The sequence below is a fragment of the Rhinoderma darwinii genome, chromosome 3, assembly GCF_050947455.1.
Source record: "Rhinoderma darwinii isolate aRhiDar2 chromosome 3, aRhiDar2.hap1, whole genome shotgun sequence".
NCBI lineage: Eukaryota > Metazoa > Chordata > Amphibia > Anura > Rhinodermatidae > Rhinoderma > Rhinoderma darwinii.
The window spans coordinates 17,002,304-17,025,343 of record NC_134689.1 but is presented as its reverse complement, the minus strand read 5'-3'; the positions used below and the strand labels follow the sequence as shown (position 1 = coordinate 17,025,343).

The window sequence follows — 23,040 nt, the reverse complement described above, 5'->3', positions numbered from 1 at the left end:
AGCAGTTTGAAGCTAGCTTCCTGATATCGTGAGCTAATTGAGGTTTTATGAGCTAGGGTGAGAATTCGGGAACATTGACTTGTGGTAAATGTGATCCCCAGATCAACCTCCCATTCAGAAATGTATCCAGGCATCGGTAAGTCCGGCGGGTTCAGCAGGAGACGGTAAATCGTGGACAGAGTATGGCGAGCCGGACCATCGCCGACACATACCGCTTCCAGCTGAGATCTAGGGGTATGGAATAGGGCCGGGGAAGGCAATGAAGAGTAGAAATGGAGGAGTTGAAATATACGCCAGTAACCTAAGGGGGGGGAGGTCAGACATCCGTGTCAACTCCGCGAGAGAGAGCCATTCTGAATTCTTCAGGAAGTGTTCTGCCCTAAATACCCCTGCCGACGATCAGGACTTGAACACCGGATCAGTCAACCCAGAGGGAAAGGAGGGATTTCCCAGGATCGGAGTCATGGGAGAGTAAAGAGGGAGGAGATTCGATCAGACTGTAGGAAGAGCACAACAACAGGGCGTAGGGCCGATCGTGGGATGGTGGTGAAGGGATGTGAGAAGTCCCCGTTTCAACCACGGAATCGTCTCTAGAGGAATCTCCAAAAAGCCTTGCTCCAGACCTATCCAGTCCTTAATGGAGGCATGCTTGCACCAATCCACCACTCGAGACAGATGGGCTGAAATGTAGTACGAGCGGATGTCAGGGAGTGCCAGTCCCCCCGTCTCCCGGGAACGGCACAGGAGCGCACGACTGAGACGTGGATGTTTGCTATTCCACACAAAGGACTTTTGAATGGTGTTAATCGCTTTGAAAAATGAAGGAGGGACTGCTATAGGAAGGGCTTGGAAGAGGTATAGTAGACTGGGTAGAACATTCATCTTAAAAATCGTGCAGCGTCTCATCCATGTAAATGTGCCCCCCGACCATCTGGCACAATCTGCTTAGAACAATATTTAATTATTTATACACTAACTGTTTAACTAAAAAAAAACAAAAAACATTTTCTAGTGACACATTACTTTAAGGGAGTTTCTATCATCGGAGCTTCCATTATTAGGCCCATCAGAGGAAATGATTCTGAGAGCCCGTCTCCGTCTGTACTGAACATGTACACGTCCACTTTTAATGTCATGGTTTTTGTTTTTTTAACATTGTACACATGGCCATATCATCAGTGAGTTCCAATAGGTTATTTGTTAATCAGCCCATAAGAAAAAGCCAAGTTCCAAGTGATTGGACCCAAAGTTCGATCCGGATGGGGTTGTGTTCTTCTGGACCATTGGGGTGCTGTTGTATTATATGCTCATTATTGTGTTAAAGACTGGGCCCACCAGATGCTCCTTAGATACTCTGGCCAGTCTAACCTTGGCAGCTCAGTAGAAGGGCGAAGATTTTGTTTCTGTAGTCTCCATGTCGGAGTGTTACTTTTTTAATCATTATTTATTACCAACAGGATATATATAGTGAACATGCCACACCACATCCCCAAAAATTCTATTCCTTACAATACCTTCTGGCCTGGACTTCCTTATGGCCCAGCATGCATAAAAAATAGTCTGTCAATGCAGAATTTATTTTTGGGGGGCGTCTATTGTTGGACGACCAGAAATAAGACGTAGATTGACAATGGTCCTCTTAAGCTTCATTCACAACTGCGTTGGAGGCTCCGTTAGGGGACTCCGTTGCAGATACGGCGGAGATTTCAGGAGACAATAGTGCAGCATGCTGCGGTATGGTCTCCGGTAAAATCGCGGACAACCTGAGGGAAAGCCGACGGAACCCATTAAAGTCAATGGGTTCGGTCCGCCGCCGTTGCTCCGTTGTTCACTTGTTCTGCTCCTCTGACAGAGCAGAATAAAACATTCCAATGCAGGTGTGAATATAAACTAGGCAGCGGCAACCAATTTAAAATTTTGTTGGATTACCAAAAATGTCCCTTTATGAGTTCTGGGGGGCGGGAGGTCTGGGTGGTAGTTTTTCTTTTTTCTTTATTTTTGGGTTAGTTTATATAACTTACAAATAGTCAGGAAAGAAGATAGAATATTTATTATTTTACTGTGCACGACTGTATTTCTTATTCTTAGTAGATTATCAATTGAAGTTATAATGCAGACAAAAGAAAAGTTTGGTGTAAATTTTTTTCCCTTTTGAGCATTCATCACTTAGAAAATGAAAGTGTCCATTTTGCAAATTCTTCATTTCTCTGAATGTCTTTCCCATGGCTCAGATCACTGGCTTGGAACAATAAACATCCCAGATAACCGCTTAATTTGTGGCTACAAATTTTGCTATCGACTTTGCCTAATAAGACTAAATCTAATTTATGGCTGATTTTCTCCATGATTCCCTATGTCAATTATTTAACCCGAGTCACTGCTATTTTTAAACAATATTTCAATTGTAGACTTTGAAATGTCCAGAATAATATAAAATTCATAAACTTCGTAGTCAAGAAAAAATTGCAAACCATTAATACAAGGCAAAGGCCATACCTGAGACTTCTAAAAGTTTTCTGGAAGTGAATAGGCCCAGTGCTCAGATTGGCTGCATCATGGACATTGCTATTCATACTGGGTACTTTAATGTTAGCAAAACAGGGGTAACTAGCCTTAGGCTAGATTCACATGAGCGTGGGGAAACTCGGACATGAAAAACATGACGATTTTCACGTCCAAGGTGCCCCCGTGCGGGTCCTGTTTTCACGAATCCCCATAGACTTGAGCCTATGGAGGGATCCGTGAAAACGGAAGATAATAGGACATGTTCTATTTTTGAATGGACCCTTCATACAGTTAGTTGAAACAACGGCCGTGTGAACGGCCCCATTGAAAAACATGTGTCCGTGTGACAGTCGTTGTTTTAACGGCCATCACACGGACGTATTCAACTCTCATGTGAATAAGGCCTATGGGTTACATTACCTCACTCTGTGAAAAAGTGTGGCAAACAACCTCTGGGCTCTTTGTGCAGCTGGAAAAAGCCCCCATTTAGTAGCCAAGATGAAAGCTCGAAAATCCTGGCAAAAGTCTGATCGACTGTTGACATCCACTCAAGTGGCCCAAGTTGACCTTCTGGTTATTCCATCCTGGCTATGGATTATGATCCCTGGTTATGTCTCTTGGCTTGATTACATCTCTGGTTAAGACTTTGTCCTCGATGTCTGAAACTCTGGTAATGGAGAACTACGTTCCCGAATGTGACTCTACTCCCAATGTTTCCATTTCCTGGTAACTCCCACTGATAGGAGGCTATTCTGAAGACCATGACCTGGAAATACCAGTGTAACAAATACCATATCTCTGCAGTGACTAAGGGTAAAGACCTTAGACTCTGCACCTTATTTTAGTCTGTAACAATCCAAAATGTTCCAATGTTCAGGTCTATAAAAGGAAGTGTAGATCAACCACCACCCTTAGTTCCTTTCGAATTGCCCAGGCTAACCAACATTATCTTGCTGCTTGTGACTGAGGGATTTTGGTAATAGATGCATTTCCCTTATATTGTCTCTTGTGACTTATTTGGTGTTTCGAATTTTGTCCAATTTGTGTCTGAGGGATCTTCTCTTGCTCATGAAACAATACACAGAATATCAAGAAAAGTTGGGTGGTGTTAGCATGAAATTATCAAACAAGAGCAGATCTACAAAGTATTTTTTTCAATGTGCAGATCTCCAGTTATCACATTCATCTCTATCCTGTTCGAGGAAACTTATATTCTGTTTCTTAGAAGTGTTTATTGTGGAGGGAACATCTCTTTGCTTTGTTTGCCTCTGTCAAAAAATGCTTACTGGATAAACAATTGCCAAACAATTTGCTAAAACATTCATTTAGCCAAAAGGAGGTCCTAATGACCTTGGGGACATTACCGATCATGGCTGCCCTTTCTTTCTGGGCATCAGTTGAGTTCCCCATTGACCCTGATGATATCTTCTTACATGTTTTTGTAAATTAATTTTATTCCATAGCTTCTCAAATTCATGTAAACCGTGTCATTGTAGCCCCAGCCTCCCTCATAATGGTTAGCCCTCTTAGTATTGTAGGTGTGACACCTTCACTGCCCACATCTCGTCATCAATTCGACCTTGAGCTGAAGACCTGAGTAATCTTAGACTGTCTTGGTTGCTCGGGATTGGTTACCAAACAACCAACAAAAATGCTGCAGTTGTTAGGCAATGTGTCCTTAGCAACCAGTCTGTCCCAAACATGACTCAACTTTTCTGCTCAAAGCTAGACTGCACTGTGCTAACATCAGGGGAGGGGAAAATTTGCTTTGGTGGAGAACTTCTTTAAATTGAAACCAGAAGTCTTGAGATCCCAGCAAGGTCAGACAGGGACGCAAGGAAGTGACATTTCTAAGATCAGCATCGTCCCGTCCCCGTCCCCCCCACCCTCTCAGCCAGGAGAGCAGCTGTAGACAGCTGATCCAGATGGGGAATGTTTGAAGTAATATGGAAATAAAAGCTCAATCAAATCTCCATGTCTTTGTCGGCAAGAAAGTTCATTGCATGATTCTGACAAGCGCTCTGAAATATTTCACAACAGAGTAGCATCCTTCTTGCATTCCCTTATGTCAAACAATTGCCTTATCCGTCCTTATCTTGGAGCAGGAAGTCGAGGTTGGAGTTGGCTGTTATAGACATGGGGTGAACTCACTTCTCATAGACACTTAGTCTGGCGTTTCCATCCAGCCCCATATTTTCAGCTATAAATCAGTCACTTATATCGCCCATAGATGATTCTACAAAGGAGGAGCATAAACAGTAAGGAACACTTCCATAGATAATGAACTGCTTAATTCATAGTAAGTCTACTATTTCCTACTGTTTATATAGCACCAACATATACCACATCGTTAAATATGGGTTGGTGCCTGTCCCCGGTGTGGCTCCTGATCTCATTTCTTTACCACATAAATGCACACATACTAGGCAAGTTTTATTGGAATATTATAATATTCCATATATATATATCAGTAATATATACAACCATACTAATCAAGAACCTATAACCCGCACAATTGGGATAATAAGGGTGTTCATAACATAGAGGTGACCAATGCAACCATTATGGGGCAAATGAAAAGCAGGGGCACAGCGCAGACTAGCTCTATCCTTTCTTGTATAGGCTGTTAGCAAAAAAGTGATTGGGAAACAACCAGAGGGTCATGCCACCTTTCTCTCTTACAAAAGATGAGAGGAGTGGAAAGTGAGTGCGGATAGGGCAATAGCTATTGGGCTAATCTGTCCCAGAAACATTGGGTGTGGTGGCATGAACCAGAAGAGAGACCTCGTTGCGTTTTCCTATGGTATCCCTTTTACTCTATGTACACTAGTTCAATATACTAAATCAAAATATAAACTTTATTAGAATAGTAATACCAAAGTCCCATAAAAACACCCATACTAAAGACCTAGCAACCGATGCCGTATGAGATGTATGTTTTTGGAGTATGGGATTAAACAGATGGAGAAAACCAACCTGAACATTGTGAAGACCAACCTGAACATTGAGAAGACCAACCTAACCATCAGGAAAACATGCAAAATGGTCTGTTGCGCTGGATTGATTCAATCTTATGGCCCTAATTCTGTAAGGAACAAATGTTAACCAATTGTCATACCCAATATTGAGCCCATATGAGGTACATCTTCAATAATTCATCTTTCGAACCAGATTTTCTTAAATAGATGTATCCAACCAATCTTGACAATGTAATTGACTAGGTCCCTCCTTGCTCCTCCTGTTGAGGCCCCTGGTTGATTGTCGTATCGGGAATCTCCTGCCTGAGACCTTGCTCTGGAAGCACTGGTTTATCTCCGTGTCTCCTTTCTGGCACCATGTTTGTCCTCTGTTGTTAGAAGCGGGTCGTTGCTCTACAAAGAAGTTGGCATGGAGATGCATTGACATAGTGTACTTCCATTGCAACATCTCACGGAGGGGTTCCTTGTCCAATATTACCAAGATGAGGACCATGTCCCAGAAACCCAGTTTGAGAACCTTTACTTTAGGGCTGAATGTTAATGGATTTTTTTGTGTTCATGCTTACGAGACAATACATACAACATGAAAATAGGTTTGACCAGTCTGAGGCAACACTTTCCTTGGCTATGCCCATTTCTCAGTTTGTTTAAATTTTTTGGCATGGAATATTCCGCATGTTAAATGGCATATATTGAGAAATAAAAGCTGGGTGTAGTCATTGCATATGGGTACTAATCTGTGCATTGTTAAGTTACAACTTGCCCTAGAACCAAAAGTAATTCAAATTTACTGTAATCTCTCACATTGAAATTCATTCTATATCTAGCTTGTGGATGCTGAAAAAGCTTTGAGATCTAGATTAGATTTATATAATACAAATCATTTACAGAGATATAGATATTGACTACATTTAAAAGGGTTGTCTACTATTGCTAGTTGTCCAGATGCGGAGAACCCCAGCGATCAGCTGAAAACTGTAGGGAAACTGAACAGCAAGTGCTCAAATCCCCTGCAGCTCCACCTCAGGGGAAAAGAAGCATTACACAGAGCCTGTTGAAATCAATGGGCCATCCATGTAATGCACAGACGCATCCGATCCTCCAAACTGAGCTACACTCTTTGTAGCGGCTCTCTGCTCTAGTTAATGGATGAGGAGTAGGGGGACTCTACTTACTCAGAATTCCTTAATAGGAGTTTTAAAAATGTTGGTGTTCTTTTAACCAGACAACCCTTGAATTCCAAATGTGTCATGTTTATACAGAAGAAGGCTGAACAAACCACCATTGATATACACCGTTCAACCATAACCCTTACCACTGACAGGTGAAGTGAATAACATTGATTATCTGGTTACAATGGTGCCGGTCAAAGGGAGGAATATATTAGGTAGTAAGTCAGTTCTTGAAGTTGATGACCTGGAAGTAAGAAAAATCAACGAGCGTAAGGATCTGAGCGATTTTAGCAAGGGCCAAATAGTGATAGCTAGCCGACAGTCGGATGGTCAGAACATCTCTAAAGCAGCAGGTCTTGTGGGGTGTTCCCGGGATGCAATGGTTAATATCTTCCAAAAGTGGTCCAAAATAGGACAATTGGCAACTGGATCAGGGGCGCCTGAGGCTCCTTGATGTGCATTAGGAGCGTTGGCTGGCCCGTCTGGTCCGATCCCACAGAAGAGCTATTGTAGCATACATTGCAGAAAAAGTTCACATCATGGTGGTCCGTAAAAGTTTTTGATTTGTTTCAGTTACAATGTGCTCTTTAATTGACCATTATATAAAAGATACATTGTATCACTGTCCATCCCGTAAATAAAACATAACCATTTAAAACTTCCTTCCACTTTTGCACAATAGGTGCTGTTAATATATATTTTTCTTAGAAGTACTACCACAAAACCAATAAACATTAACTTAATCATAGAGCAGTAAAGTTTCCCTAGCAACAGTCTCTATTTGGTTTATTTAAGGGGTAACCTTTATATACTATAAGTAAACTTTCTTCTTCATGGTATGACCAGAAGGGTTCCTTATGACAAACTAGAAATATAAATAAACCGAGATTATTTTTGAGAAAACTTCAAATGAAATGAGTTATTTTTTGAGAATTTCTTTGAAATGTAAAAATAACTATGAAAAATAAATAAATGCCCTTTTTAGATGTTTCTTGTTTAATATCAACGTGTATTATTAAAAAGGATTAAAGTGTATCTGTCACCTAAATATGGTGCTCTATTTAAGCCGACCTGTATGGGGACAGGTCTGCTCTACTATTAGTCCAAATGACCCAAAAAAATATTGTGCCGTTTGGCTAATAGAGCTAATAAATAATACAGTGGACTCATGGTTATTCATGAGAAGAGCACTCCCCCCGCACCAGTGAATGATGGCAAAAGGGCAACTGTCAGCCACTGGTGGGAGACCGGGAGACTGCTCCCCCCATGAATTTACTTCTAGTTCTATGTGAATTCATGTGAACTAGGAGTCCAGCGTAGTCTTTGATGGCTCCTATTAGCCAAAGGGCACAATATTTTTTTGTGCCTTTGGACTAATAGTAGAACAAATCTGTCCCCATACTATGTTGCCCCATATTCAGATGTCTGATCCGCTTTAAAAAATAGTATTGGCATTTTACTAAAAGACTCAAGCCAAAAACGGTAGAATGTGGGCCGAACTAATTCCCACGCAATGCCTATGTGTTCTCTAGTACTATAAAAGTACATTGGCCGGGGAGCAGATCATGTTTGCTCCATTTCCATTCCACACACTAGTGTGAAACTATCCAGGGATTCCCCTTTCCACATTAAAATACAAGCCAGGAGGCAACCAGTCCTTGGGGACATGCGAGTCCAATCTCCTGGATGGAACAGGTGAACAAGTGTCAAGACCTTCTCACTAGAGATATGAAGTGTAGTGGTATAAGCCAGCACTGGGAAGGAGCCCCTTCTTCTGTATGTTTACACACAGGCTGGACTTTATGTAAAGGTCTCTTACTGTATCAATCATACATGATTTTTAAAATGTTTTTGTGTAATTGTTATTTTTGTTAGCCATTTTAGTTTTTTTTTAAGCTATCTTTGTAGAACAATACTCTAATATGTTGGTGTTACTAAGATGATGATGTATACAACATATGTTGCCTTTTTAATCACTTTTGTACTTGGTGTTGTACTTTTTTTTAACAATGTTCATAATTTCATATATTCCAGATGTTTGACAAATTAGAACATATCAAAGTGCTCATCACCCGTCGATGGTATGTTATTGGAATATTTAAATGAATATTATTATGTTTTAATATTGCTTTACATCATATTACAAGATCACTGAGGCTTTATTACGGGCAGTATTCTCGAACCTTTTTACCATGGAGGAACCCCTGACAAAAATAACCCCTATAACTACGTCATCTCGACTGTAAAGGTGACCTCTCTTCTCACTTCTGTCTTCCAGGAAACCCCTTAACAGGTTCTAATGAAACCCCAGGTTTCCACAAAAACTGGTTTTGGAAGCACTTATCACAGGTCCTACTTATCCATCCAGGAGTGATTATTAAAATGACATACCTCCCAACATTTAAATCCTATTTTAAGCACCACCTTTATTTTGCATACATTTTCCTACATTCTGCATGAGCCCTAACTTATTGCACTACAATTTGCGTTACAGTCCCCCAAAAAAAGGGACTCTTGAGAGTTATGATTAATATCAAAAAGACAAACAATTCAAATTAATCTCCTTCAAGAATTTTTAGCAGCCAATAATTGCCTTTTCCCCAAAGTCCGCGGTGGCCATCCGGTTCCTCACCCCCCCCCTCTCACCGAGCTCTTACTAATGAATTCTAGATTTTTTTTCTTAGCTCCAGTCGATGTGTGGGCGGCATCCTATGCAAATCCTGCAGCACAAACTGGTTCACCCTAAGCTTCGGGAGGGGAACTGGTTCCTGTCTCTTGCAGGGCCTTCTGGTTCGGAGGGTCATAGGCCATTTTCCTTTTTGGGCGGGCTTGTGATGGGCAACATCAGAGTGAGCACTTTTGTTTTTCTGACGATAAATTATATATTTCTGGGTGCATGCAGCCACCACTAGGAGGAGCTAACTGTATATGGATGTATACAGCTAATAATCAACCCAATTGTGTAAATCTGTATGCAGTGAGCTCCCCCTAGTGGCGGCTGCAGGTAGCTACTATGACAGTGTTGCAAGCAGCCTCTAAGGGCACCATAGCAGTCACTTTCCCTGCCTCTTTGGTGAGTCCTCCACTACTTTTGGAGTTGCAGAGGACACTGCATGAAGATTAGATGACATATGGGGCAAGAGATGTTTTTAAACTTGTTTCACTTCTGTTGTACATCTGAAGCCCCATGTCTTGGATATTAAATAATATATATGGTTTGGGCTTGGAATATGCAGACCTCGATCTTGAAGACTACTTTCAAGGATGTTTCTATTGGTGTCTAGTAGTCCCTCATCTGTCTTGGTGCTAGCATTCTGGAAATATTTGATACTTATTGGGATAGAATTACTAAGATTGGCCTTAGATATGCCAGTCTCAGTGTGAATCCCGCTGGAGAGGCGCATCTTGTGCTGTTCGTGCGCCACAAAGTGATTTCCGCTATCATTTCCGCTCATTTTTGGCATAAATTAAAGTAAATTTGACGGACTGCTGGTCACCCCATCCCATTTAACTAAGCCCCACCCACTTTTATAAAAGGTTTGAGAGCGGGGGAAACTGTCAAAAAGGTGAACATTATTGTGCTCCGTAACTTGCGACTTTTTTACGCCGGAAACCTGCTGTGAAGGTGTTCATAAATTCCCCCTATTGTCCTATAATTCAGAATCCTGATGCACATTGCCAAAATTGATTCCAATAATTGTTCCTGTATTTTTCATTAAAAAGGAAACCCATCGATAGGATTGACTTAGAATGAATTAAAAAGGAACACGGTTCAAGCTTAAGAATACCTTTGTTTCCCTTCAGAGGGGCCCTATAGCAAACTGGGCTACTCAGGAGTAGGAAGCCCTGCTGTTTATTTACCTCTCCACGCTTTTTCCAAGACCTTTGGGCCAATTTCCCACCCATTTGCTTACTAAAAAGTTCCCCTAAAATGAGGAGTCCTGCACAGGGTCTTGCCACCTTATTGCAAAGGCGATGGCAAAAACTAGTATTGGGATCTGCCCCTACAGTATGTATGCCCTTGTTTTCCTTGTGTAAAAATGAGAATCCCATGCACGTACAGGGTTAATGACATTTCTTTCCATTTGTACAGTTTTGTATACATAAAAACAGCTGTACAGAGTAGGATCTGCAGCCGCGGAGAAAACGTGGAAGTTGTTCCTGGCGCCCCTCCCCGTTTTGTTTAGCGTTAAATGCTATTATTGTGTATCAATCTCTAAACTCCCATTGTCTTACAGGGGAAATGACTTGAAAATTAAGCATGTTAGCTTTTTTTTATGACTTCCTGCATGAATCATTTTGAAACTTGTGCCAAATGGTTTCCACTTGATACTATAAATAGACCCGCGAATACATGGAGTCATTGCTTAAATCTCAGCAGGATTGCACTTCTCATAGGAAAATTATTTAATAGAGACAGAGGGCATCAAACAGTTAAATTACGCTCATCATCCTCTCCACCATACAGTATGACCCTGTGCTGTAGTGCCCGTCATTTCCTATCTCAGTAAGGCTTCCATTTTATATAAGCTGTAAATAAGCAGTAACCAAATATTACATATATTCAATTAATTGGAATAATATGAAGCTATTGTATTTGGTGGAAACCCTTGAAAAGATGGGAGAAAATTGAGATGCTCTGGATGGTGACTCTATTTTCGCACAAAATATCAACTGCTCAAGGTTCTGCCATGTTACGGTAGCAAGGGGACTACCCATAACTGTTTTAAGTTGTCCCGCATATCAATGTTAGATAATGCTGCATCCTTCGTACATGTGCAGCTGATTGGCGTGATTTCATTCAGCTGCTGATTGATTGTGCTGGGAATTCCTGCTGGGATAAAGGCAGAGAGAGCTGCTTCATTCACAACCTGCATTTAGAAACCACACTGTGGTGCAATTAAAGAGAAAGTAAATAGTTTCTGCTATAAACTTGTTTATTTATCATTCTGAATGCGTCATGATGGAACACAGCTCTTAAAGGGAATGTGTTGCCAGAAAAACATGTTTTGTTTTTTTTAATTAAACATTTAGTGTGTAGGTGATTAAACATTGTTCAAATTTTTTTTATTTTTTTCACGAGTCAGGAAATATTATAAATTATATTCTAATTTATAATATTTCCCATTGCTGGTCACTAGATGGAGCTATTCCCAAAATTGCAGCATTGCAAAATTGGGTAAAAGCCCTCGCTCTAGTGAGTTCTCAGCATCCCCCCTCCTTTATCCTGGCTAGTGCCGGGATAAACGAGGGGTTTGAACGGTCTAACCTCCTACACTGTGTGTCGCCATTTTTTGAGCTAACACACAGTGTAGTAGGTTTACATACAGTAGTAAACGTACACAAACACGAACATACATTGAAATCTCTTACCTGCTCCTGCCGCCGCGGCTCCCTCCGGCCCGTCCGCTCCGTCTGCTGCCGCTGGTCCAAGTGCACAAGTCCGGAAGCCGCGACCGGAAGTAGTAATCTTACTGTCCGGCCGCGACTTCCGATCCACAGTAAAATGGCGCCGGACGGCGCCAATTTCAAATTGGACTGTGTGGGAGCGGCGCATGCGCAGTTCCCACACAGACGGCGTACACAGAAGTGGATGGGACGGGAGTCGTTCGCAGTCCCTATGGGACTGTGGCTGCCGTATTCCATGTCTGTATGTGTCGTTAATCGACACATACAGAAATGGAACATAAAATGGCAGCCCCCATAGGGAAGAAAAAGTGTAAAAATAAGAAAAAGTAAAACACAAACACACAAATAAATATAAACGTTTTTAATAAAGCACTAACATCTTTAACATATGAAAAAAAAAATTGTGATGACACTGTTCCTTTAAGTACTTTAGGGATGCTGTGTTTATTGTTCCCTCCTGCTGAGTAATGCACTTCTATGACCTCTCAATGGAAGTAGGGAAATGGAAATAACTGCTATTAGCCCATTGCATGATTACTGTAACGTCGGTGGCGGGTGCCGCTCCTGATGGCGCTCCCTCCGTATCTTAAAGGGCCAGCGCTCGCATTCACAATCTACCCCAAGCAATCCCAGATGCCCAGTGCCTACTTAAAGCAGCCTCACTGGTCACCTGATGCATAAGTAACTTTGGCGCAATTTCAGTTTGTTCCTCTGAAGGTTCCACTCGTAAACTGCTACCCTCTACCAATCTGTATCCTGCTACCAGCCTGTATCCCGCTACCTGCTACCAGCCTGTATCCCGCTACCTGCTTCCAGTCTGTATCCCGCTACCTGCTTCCAGTCTGTATGCCGCTACCTGCTTCCAGTCTGTATCCCGCTACCTGCTTCCAGTCTGTATTCTGCTACCAGTCTTTTTTCCAATACCTGCTACCAGTCTGTATCCTCTAGCTGCTACCAGTCTGTATCCTTCTACCTGCCACCACACTGTATCCCGCTACTACGATACGACTCCATGGCCTACTACCTGTTGGCAACCTGTATAATTTTGCAAGCCTGAGAACCGCTACTTGCTACGAACTGTAACCTCTGACCTATACTTGCCACCTACAGTATCGTCTGCCTGTGCCTGAACCCACAATGTACTTCACCGTTGCCTCCTGGTCCATTGGGCTTCTACTCACACCGGGCCACTTCAGGAGTTAGCAACCTAGTAGTCTCCCCGCAGTGGTCCTAATGCCCGTACGGGGGTTAAAGGGTGTATACCGTAGAGGTTACTTAGACAATGCCCTTTAGAGGTGGCCCAAATTCAAACAGGTTGAGTAGCACAGTGGGTCCACAACCCGTGGTTATTACACTTATAGTGGCTGTCGAATTTCAAACTAAATACAATATAGTAACTGCACCTACTATAATACTACCCCCCTATGGGCAAGAATCTAGCTACTATAATACTACCCCTATGAGCAAGGAGCTATGTACTATAATACTGTCTCCTATAGGCAAGAATCTAGCTACTATAATACCATCCTTTAAAAACAAGAAGCTTCCTACTATAATATTGCCTTGTACAGGCATGAATCTAGCTACTATAATGTTGTCAACTATAGGCAAAAATAGAGGTACTATAATATTGCCTCTTATGTACAATTATATTACTACTATAATACTGCCCCCTATGTGCAAGAATATAACTACTATAATACTGCCCCCTATATACAAGAATATAATTACTATAATACTGCCCATATACAATAATATACCTACTATAATACTACCCCTATATACAAGTATATAACTACTATAATATTGCTCCTATATATAAGAATATAAGTACTATAATACTGCTCCTATATACAAGAATATAACTACTATAATACTGCATCCTATCTACAAGAATATAACTACTATAATACTGCTTTCTATATACAAGAATATAACCACTATAATACTGCCTCCTATATACAAGAATATAACTACTATAATACTGCCCCTATATACAAGAATATAACTACTATAATACTGCCCCTATATACAAGAATATAACTACTATAATACTGCCCCTATATACAAGAATATAACTACTATAATACTGCCCTTTATATACAAGAATATAGCTACTATAATACTGCCTCCTATGGAGAAGAATATAACTACTATAATACTGCCCCCTATGTACAGGAATTTAACTACTATAATACTGCTCTTATATACAAGAATATAACTACTATAATACTGCCCCCTATGTATACAAGAATATAACTACTATAATACTGCCACCTAGGGAGAATAATATAACTACTATATTACTGACTCTTATGTACAAGAATTGAACTATAAAATACTGCCCCCTATGTAAAAGTATATAACTACTATAATACTGCCCCCTATGTACAAGAATATAACTACTATAATACTGCCCACTTTGTACAAGAATATAACTACTATAATACTGCCCCCTATATACAAGAATATAACTACTATAATACTGCCCCCTGTATACAAGAATATAACTACTATAATACTGCCCCTTGTATACAAGTATATAACTACTTTAATACTGCCCCCTATATACAAGAATATAACTACTATAATACTGCCCCCTATATACAAGAATATAGCTACTATAATACTGCCCCTATATACAAGAATATAACTACTATAATACTGCCCCCTATATACAAGAATATAACTACTTTAATACTGCCCCCTATATACAAGAATATAACTACTATAATACTGCCCCTTGTATACAAGTATATAACTACTTTAATACTGCCCCTATATACAAGAATATAACTACTATAATACTGCCCCTATATACAAGAATATAACTACTATAATACTGCCACCTAGGGAGAATAATATAACTACTATATTACTGACTCCTATGTACAAGAATTTAACTATATAATATCGCCCGTATGGAGAAGAATAAAACTGTTATAATATTACCCCCTTTGAGCAAGAATAGAATAGAACTATTAAAATACTGTTGCCTACGAACATTAGTCTAACTTGTTTAATACTGCTCCTATGGGTAACAAGCTAGCGTCTATAATACTGCCCCCCTTAGGCAAGAATATGAACCTAAACAGGTAGAATAATTTTCATACCTGACCAGATATGTTCAATTTTTAATAAGCTGAATACACAGAATATTATTGATTTTATGTTCATGGTCCCCTTTAATATCTACAAAAATAAACCTATCCATAGCAGCAATGTACAGGATCAGGGCAATGAGTTGAAGGGTTTGCTGTCTAGATTGACATAGGAAAGTAGAACACGAGTACATGGGATTTTCAGCTGGGTATATCGCCATTCCTTTTTGCTGATGCAGTAACTACATTAGATTTAACTTATTGCACATCCAGAAGCTGTCAGAAGTGACAATATACATTACAGTGTGAATGTTTCCTTGAGTGCGAATTACTGGTTCACTATGACATATAGTGTATACACCAGGACTTAAATCTAAAGAAGTGATCTGCGTGTCTCGGCAGTACTTTGGAAATCACATAATTTAATCTCTCTTTAAAGTCTTCCCTTCTTATCATTATAATAGTACAGTATAATAACCCAGTACAGAAGGCATCAAGTAGGTGACATCTTAGCAGGGAGGAGCCTTCTCGAGGGAGGGGACATGTGACTGACTTATTTTTTTGTAATCTAACAATTCTGCGATTAATAATTTCATAATATATCTTTATAGGGGTCGGAGTTCCGTTTTCTTTTTTATACAGCTCTCCAAATCCCTTGCATAGACATAAAGTAAAATGATAAAATTTTGACTACCTGCAGCCACCACCAGAGGGAGCTTAGGAGCTTACTGCATACTGTTCATACATTGAACTCAATAACAAATCAGAGTGCACATATGCACGGTTCATACAGTGCTGCGAAAAAGTTTTTCGCCCCATCCCAATCTCTTCTTTTTTTGCATATTTACAGATCATCAAACTACTTTTAATATTCGACAAAGATAACTCAAGTAAACACAAAATGCTGTTCTCATATCATCATTTTATTTATTGAAGAAAAAATGCTGTTCAGCCCTACCTGACCCTATGTGAAAAAGTAATTGCCCCCTTAGCTAGTAAATCAACCAGTTAAACAAATTCAAGTTCAATTTCACTAGCCATACCAAGGCATGATTACTGCCAGACCTGTTGAATATAAACATCACTTAAAGAGGCTCTGTCACCAGTTTTTCAAACCCCTATCTCGTATTGCAGCAGATCGGCGCTGCAATGTAGATAACCGTAACGTTTTTTTTTATTTTTAAAAACAAGCATTTTTGGCCAAGTTATGACCATTTTTATATTTATGCAAATGAGCCTTTCTTAAAGAGGCTCTGTCACCAGATTTTGCAGCCCCTATCTGCTAATGCAGCAGATAGGCGCTGCAATGTAGATTACAGTAACTTTTTTATTTTTAAAAAACGAGCATTTTTGGCCAAGTTATGACCATTTTCGTATTTATGCAAATGAGGCTTGCAAAAGTACAACTGGGCGTGTTGAAAAGTAAAAGTACAACTGGGCGTGTATTATGTGCGTACATCGGGGTGTGTTTACTACTTTTACTAGCTGGGCGTTCTGACGAGAAGTATCATCCACTTCTCTTCACAACGCCCAGCTTCTGGCAGTGCAGCACTGTGACGTCACTCACAGGTCCTGCATCGTGTCGGCACCAGAGGCTACACTTGATTCTGCAGCAGCATCAGCATTTGCAGGTAAGTAGCTACATCGACTTACCTGCAAACGCCGATGCTGCTGCAGAATCATCTGTAGCCTCTGGTGCCGACACGATGCAGGACCTGTGAGTGACGTCACAGATCTGCACTGCCAGAAGCTGGGCGTTGTGAAGAGAAGTGGATGACACTTCTATACACAACGCCCAGCTAGTAAAAGTAGTAAACACGCCCCGATGTACGCACATAATACACGCCCAGTTGGACTTTTACTTTTCAACACGCCCAGTTGTACTTTTGCAAGCCTCATTTGCATAAATACGAAAATGGTCATAACTTGGCCAAAAATGCTTGTTTTTAAAAAATAAAAACGTTACTGTAATCTACATTGCAGCGCCTATCTGCTGCAATAGCAGATAGGGGTTGCAAAATCTGGTGACAGAGCCTCTTTAAGTACAACAGGGCGTGTTTAAAGTTATGTCCAAGTGGGCGTGTATTGTGTGTGTACATCTGGCCGTTTTTACTTGTTTTACTAGCTGGGCGTTGTGAATAGAAGTGTATGATGCTGACGAATCAGCATCATCCACTTCTCTTCGTTACCACCCAGCTTCTGGCAGTGCACAGACACACAGCGTGTCCTCGCGAGATCACGCTGTGACGTCACTCACTTCCTCCCACAGGAACTTGATCGCGTCGGATGAGCGAGGAACCTGTCCGGCAATGTGAAGCATACGAAAAGGTCTCAAAAAGCAGCAAAAGTTGCCACATCCTAAAAAAGTTCAAATGCAGATGACAAAGTCATTGAAATCTTACCAGTCTTACAAGGGTTACAAAGTCATTGATAAGGCTCTGGGACTCAACGAACCACAGTGAGAGTTATTATCCACAAATATAGGAAACTAAATTGTGAGCAGGATGCTGGAGAGCCAAATATGGAAGTCTAAAACACAGGAGAGGCTGCAGCTGTGCCCTGTTCAGCAGCATGCATGTCACAGACAGTTTACAAATGCCAGTTTACTGCAGGGATTGGCTGGAAATAGCCTTATGTCACGGCTGTGGGGTATGTGGACCCACTAGGCTGCTCCGCCGTAGCAGTAGCAGCTGGTCAAACGAGAGTCAATAATAGTTTCTAGAACATGAGTACATGGGTAGATGACTTGTGCCGGATAATCAGAAGCTGGCTTGTGCTGGACAACAGGACTTGTCTCGGATACAGGACACGGATACTGAAGTCGTCTCGGTTACAGGACACAGATACTGAAGTCGTCACGAACACAGGACTTGGCACGGACGCCGGACACAGATACTGAAGTAGTCACGGACACTGGACTTGGCACGGACACCAGACTTGACACCGAACACGTACACTGGATATCGGATACAAGATGCGGGATACAGGATAACGCTTGGGAACCTTTGCAGACCAACACAGGGTTAGATACAACATTGCTCAGGCAATGAGGAAGTGGGCAGAGTTCCTTTTAAAATCCTGGTTGCACAGGGATTGGTCAGGGACAAAGTTCCTGGTGCGCGCACTGGCCCTTTAAGACTGCGGACAATCGCACACCCTACAGGCATCAGCAGAAGGAGAGAGCAGTGTGTGCCAGCGTCTTAGAGGAAGGAGACGCCGGCCAGGTTTCAGAGTCCTGCGGTTGTGGCTGCCGGTAAGTAGGAAATGCTGGCGGTCAGCGACCACGGGCATTACACCTTACATCACCTACAGAAAATCGGAAGCAACCTAAAGATTCAATGACGAGAACAGAATACATAGGACTGCTCAGGCTCATCTTGCCTAATATTTTATCATTTAGAAACCTACAAGAGACAGAAGTGACATCAGATATCATGATTAAAACAAAGAAACGAAGATTTGCACTAGAATTTCCCTTTAAGTTGGGACACAGCAGCACTATATTCCTCTGTGTGGTGCCTTATTGCACTAAAAGTCATATGCCCCCTCCCCATTTTTCATATTGGTCACCATATAGTAAGTGTGTATATGTGGGGATCTTAAAATGTGAAACCAACCTCCTTAACCTGGCAGTCACGATCCTACGACATCAGCTAATGCCAGCCATAATAACCAATTCTGCCAGTTCACTACCAGTCGGTGACGTCACTCACTTGCTTTTGTGATAGTGACATCACCAATTCCTTTCCATGCACCTCTTATAAAATAAAAAACATGGCTGCCTCCATGTGTCGGCAATGTGTGCACTTTAAGGAACATATGACTCATTTGTTTTTTGCCAGTTAATAACCAACTTCCCCATCACTAAGTGCATAAAACAACACACCGCGGTGCCCACGAGCGATAAGAAGATGACTAATGTTGCCACTCTGTGCGTCTATAGGTGTCTCCTCCAAATGTCCCCGCTCTGTTCTTGTGATGTCTATAGTCTCATTATCTCTATTCTGCTTCTACTCTGTCCTTGCTGCTTTGAATAGTTCAGTTATTGCCGCTGGGAGTGATAAGCCCGGACGTTAAGATAGCTACTGTACTTTTAAGAAAGGCGGCATGCCTGTGATGTTGATACCCTGGGCAAGGACAGAGGCCGGCACCCAGCTGACTGGCTTAATCAGTAATAGGTCCCTCCAGTGTCTGTTGATCCGATGATCATGGGTTACCTACACCTGCTGCTCTTAGGACAGGGGGAATAACACTTGCTCCTCTGGACTTTAGATACAAAAGTTCAACTTACTTGAAAAGTTTGCGTGTATTTAAAGGAAACTACCAGAAACTATAATAGACGACCTCCGTTACTGCAAGATAAAACGCGGCTCCACTTTTACCATGAATTATTTTTTTTACGGTTGCTCCTCTGCGTCCCATAACAAGAGTCACTTTCTTAGCATTGGTGGTGTGTGGCATAAAGAAAGTTTGTTGTCAGATGCTGAGGGTCAACTGGTTGAAATATTGCGTGGCAAACCTCAGCAAAAGTAGTCTTGTGCTGTAAAGATGTGGAAAAGTTTTTGAGATATCAATGATTGAAGTTGACTAGTGTCCCCGTTACAACACTTCCTGTCATTTAAAGGACCGATTGCGCTGATTAAAATGTAACAAAACCCTATTCAGCTTAGATTGTGATCGCTAGCATTCAACTAATTTAAACTTAAAGGGGTTAACCCATGATGACAACACCTTTACATACGCCCTATTAGGGCATATGTCATAATAGAGGGGGGTCTCCCCATTCAGGACCCCCTTTATGAGCCAGAGCAGAGAAATGCCCACATACATTGCATCATTTCAATTAATTTGAATGGCTGGTAATCTAATACTATATTGCCAGACGTGGCTTCTCCTGACGATAGTAGCTGATCCCCAGAGGTTAGAGAAGCCATCGATCGAATGATCGCCGGACCGTTTCTATTTACAAAGGGGTTATATTCATGAGACAAGCCCTTTGAAATATTTTTCTTACTCATCACAAGAAAAGGGGGTTAAACTGCTTTCACAGTTAAAGCGGACCTGTCACCAGGTATTTTTTTTCCTGGAACCCCCCCCCCCCCACCATTCCAGAGATATGGCCACTGTTGTGTTGGCTCCCTCTATGCTAATTTGCTGTAGTTAGCCAACAGGGCTTAAACTACCCTTAGGCCTCATGCGCACGACTGTGATTTTCGGGTCGGCCGGCAACGGAGTGACAGCCGCAATTCTCTTGTGGATTTTCGGGAGAATTGCGGCCGCAAAAGCACGTTCGTGTGCATGGGAGAATTGCGGCCCCATTCATTGCTATGGGGCCATGCACACGACCGTGGTTTCCACAGTCGGTGCATGGCCCCGGAGCCCGGACCGCAGAAAGAACGGGCATGCCTTATTACGGCCGTGTTCTGCGGTCCGGGCTCATTGAAAATAATGGCCGCGGCCATGTGCACAGCCCGCGATTTGCGGGTAGCTCGCGGCTGTCACTCCGTGGCCGGCCGACCCGAAAATCACGGCCGTGCACATGGCTACGGTCGTGTGAATGAGGCCTTAAGCTGCCTCACACTGATTAGTCAGAACCGATAAAAACACAGGGACACATACAAAAACACCGAAAAAGGCCATACTTACAAATGGACACAGCCAGGCCAGAAATGCTGATGAAAGGGCGAGCAGGTGCTTTAAATAATAATAGCCACTCCCACTAGTCTTGAGGGGAGTGGTGTGTGGTGCATGGGAGGTGTAGTAAGAAATAATAAATGAATAGTGTGTGTGCAAGTGTAATACTATAAGTGAAATATAGGGGGCAGTAATAAATGAAGTGCCTCAATAGAAACAAATGGATAATGGGGTGCAAGTGAGTGAAACATGGAGGGATAGTGTGTACGTCATGAGGCACAACGTGTATAGCCAGGTAGAAGCCTATTTGTGACGCCTTGATAATTCATAGAGCGGGCTACCCTGCCTGCTATGCCAAACAACAACACACCATGCTCTTAGTGTGTTGTTGTTTGGCATAGCAGGCAGGGTAGCCCGCTCTATGAATTATCAAGGCGTCACAAATAGGCTTCTACCTGGCTATACACGTTGTGCCTCATGACGTACACACTATCCCTCCATGTTTCACTCACTTGCACCCCATTATCCATTTGTTTCTATTGAGGCACTTCATTTATTACTGCCCCCTATATTTCACTTATAGTATTACACTTGCACACACACTATTCATTTATTATTTCTTACTACACCTCCCATGCACCACACACCACTCCCCTCAAGACTAGTGGGAGTGGCTATTATTATTTAAAGCACCTGCTCGCCCTTTCATCAGCATTTCTGGCCTGGCTGTGTCCATTTGTAAGTATGGCCTTTTACACTGATTAGTCAGTATCAGAAGCAGGGAAGCTAGCTCCACCCCCTTGGCTAGCTACAGCAAATTAACCTATGGGGAGCCAACACAACAGTGGGCTGTATCTCTGGAAAGGGGGGGTCCAGGAAAAAAAGAAAAACAGAACTGGAATCATGGAAACAGCACTATTTAAGTCAGTTAACCGGTTCAACTTCTATGAACTAGTGACAGGTCCTCTTCAAGTGTTGTCATAGGGACATAGGGTAGATTGAAATCTTGAGCCACATCAATGTGCCCCCCTTAAGTGGCCTGAATAAAAGTAGTTAGATTGTGGACATTGATCTCAATTGTGATATGAATCCCCAAGGTTACCGTATGACAATACAAAGTTGCCAGAACACAGGACAGGAAGTGTTTTCATGAGGGCAGTGAAACAATAGATCTATGTAAAGATTAAAATAATGAAGAAAGTTTTTAATATCTTTAATAGGGACCTTTAGAGAATGTTTTTGGTAGTTCTCCATTAATCGCAGAGCATTGTATACATGAATGACTTTGCATTATAGCATGACAATGGATTTTAAATAGCCCGAGTATAATTATAAAACTTTCTTTCAAGAGTAATATTTATTATCATCAATCCTGGATCATTCTTCACAAAACAAAAAACAATGAGAACGTTGCTGCTCGCCGAGTAGCAGGTGACCCCAATTTTTTTGGATTCACTTAAAACATTTTTAACACACCCACGGCTCAGGTCAGTGGGACCTCATCTGAACGCACGTCAGCCCACAAAAGCCTGTCTAAGAAAATGTTTCAAGTATGTCCAAAAAATTGTTTCTCTAGAAACCCGCTGCTGTTATTAACTACTGTTCGTGTACATTGTTAAATGGGATTAACATTAACAATACAGTAATATAATATATAGCATATTAACATAACACTCTATTCAGCGCGGGGATATGAAATGTCATGACTTATAGGGGGCGAGCAGAGTTCATCTTATTTCATCTCCGGGACGTGGGCCGCTGGGGTGTTGGGTAATGCAGGTGTGTTAATAAGTTTCCGAATGACCTTAAATGATATGACATGATAAAAACATTTTATGGCCCAGTGATGAAACTCAATAGGCCAGCGTTATATAATGGCCACCCAGCTTTTTTTTAACGTCCTGAATGGCAAATCGCTCTAGTTAGTCTTTTCCCAAATTTTTTTGCCATGATCTGATACTGGAGTGGAAAGATGTCCGTTTCAATAATAATTTCAGAACGGGTGCCCACCTACTGACCCAGTCCAATGTTTGAAACCCCATTTACAAGACTGTAAGCTCCACCCCTCATCTCTAGATTTGCATAAATCCCACCCCTTTTGTGACCCATTTCATGGGGCAATCCCATGAAAAACAACCATGTCGGGAGGCATGCAGCTATAGAAGCCAACTGAAACCCTTCTAGCTCGTCCATTGAGGTCGGTCAAATATATAAGGATGTACCATGTGGAAAAACCCTCCT

General features: G+C 41.7%; 1 long non-coding RNA gene across 1 annotated transcript in view; it reads left to right on the top strand.

Annotated features, from left to right (window-relative positions):
• LOC142748785 (uncharacterized) overlaps nucleotides 1-23,040 on the top strand; it is a 353,773-nt gene that overhangs the window by 141,440 nt on the left and 189,293 nt on the right. The window contains exon 4 of the long non-coding RNA XR_012882309.1: nucleotides 8,690-8,736. This is a non-coding gene — a long non-coding RNA (uncharacterized LOC142748785). The remainder of the gene's footprint in view (nucleotides 1-8,689; nucleotides 8,737-23,040) is intronic.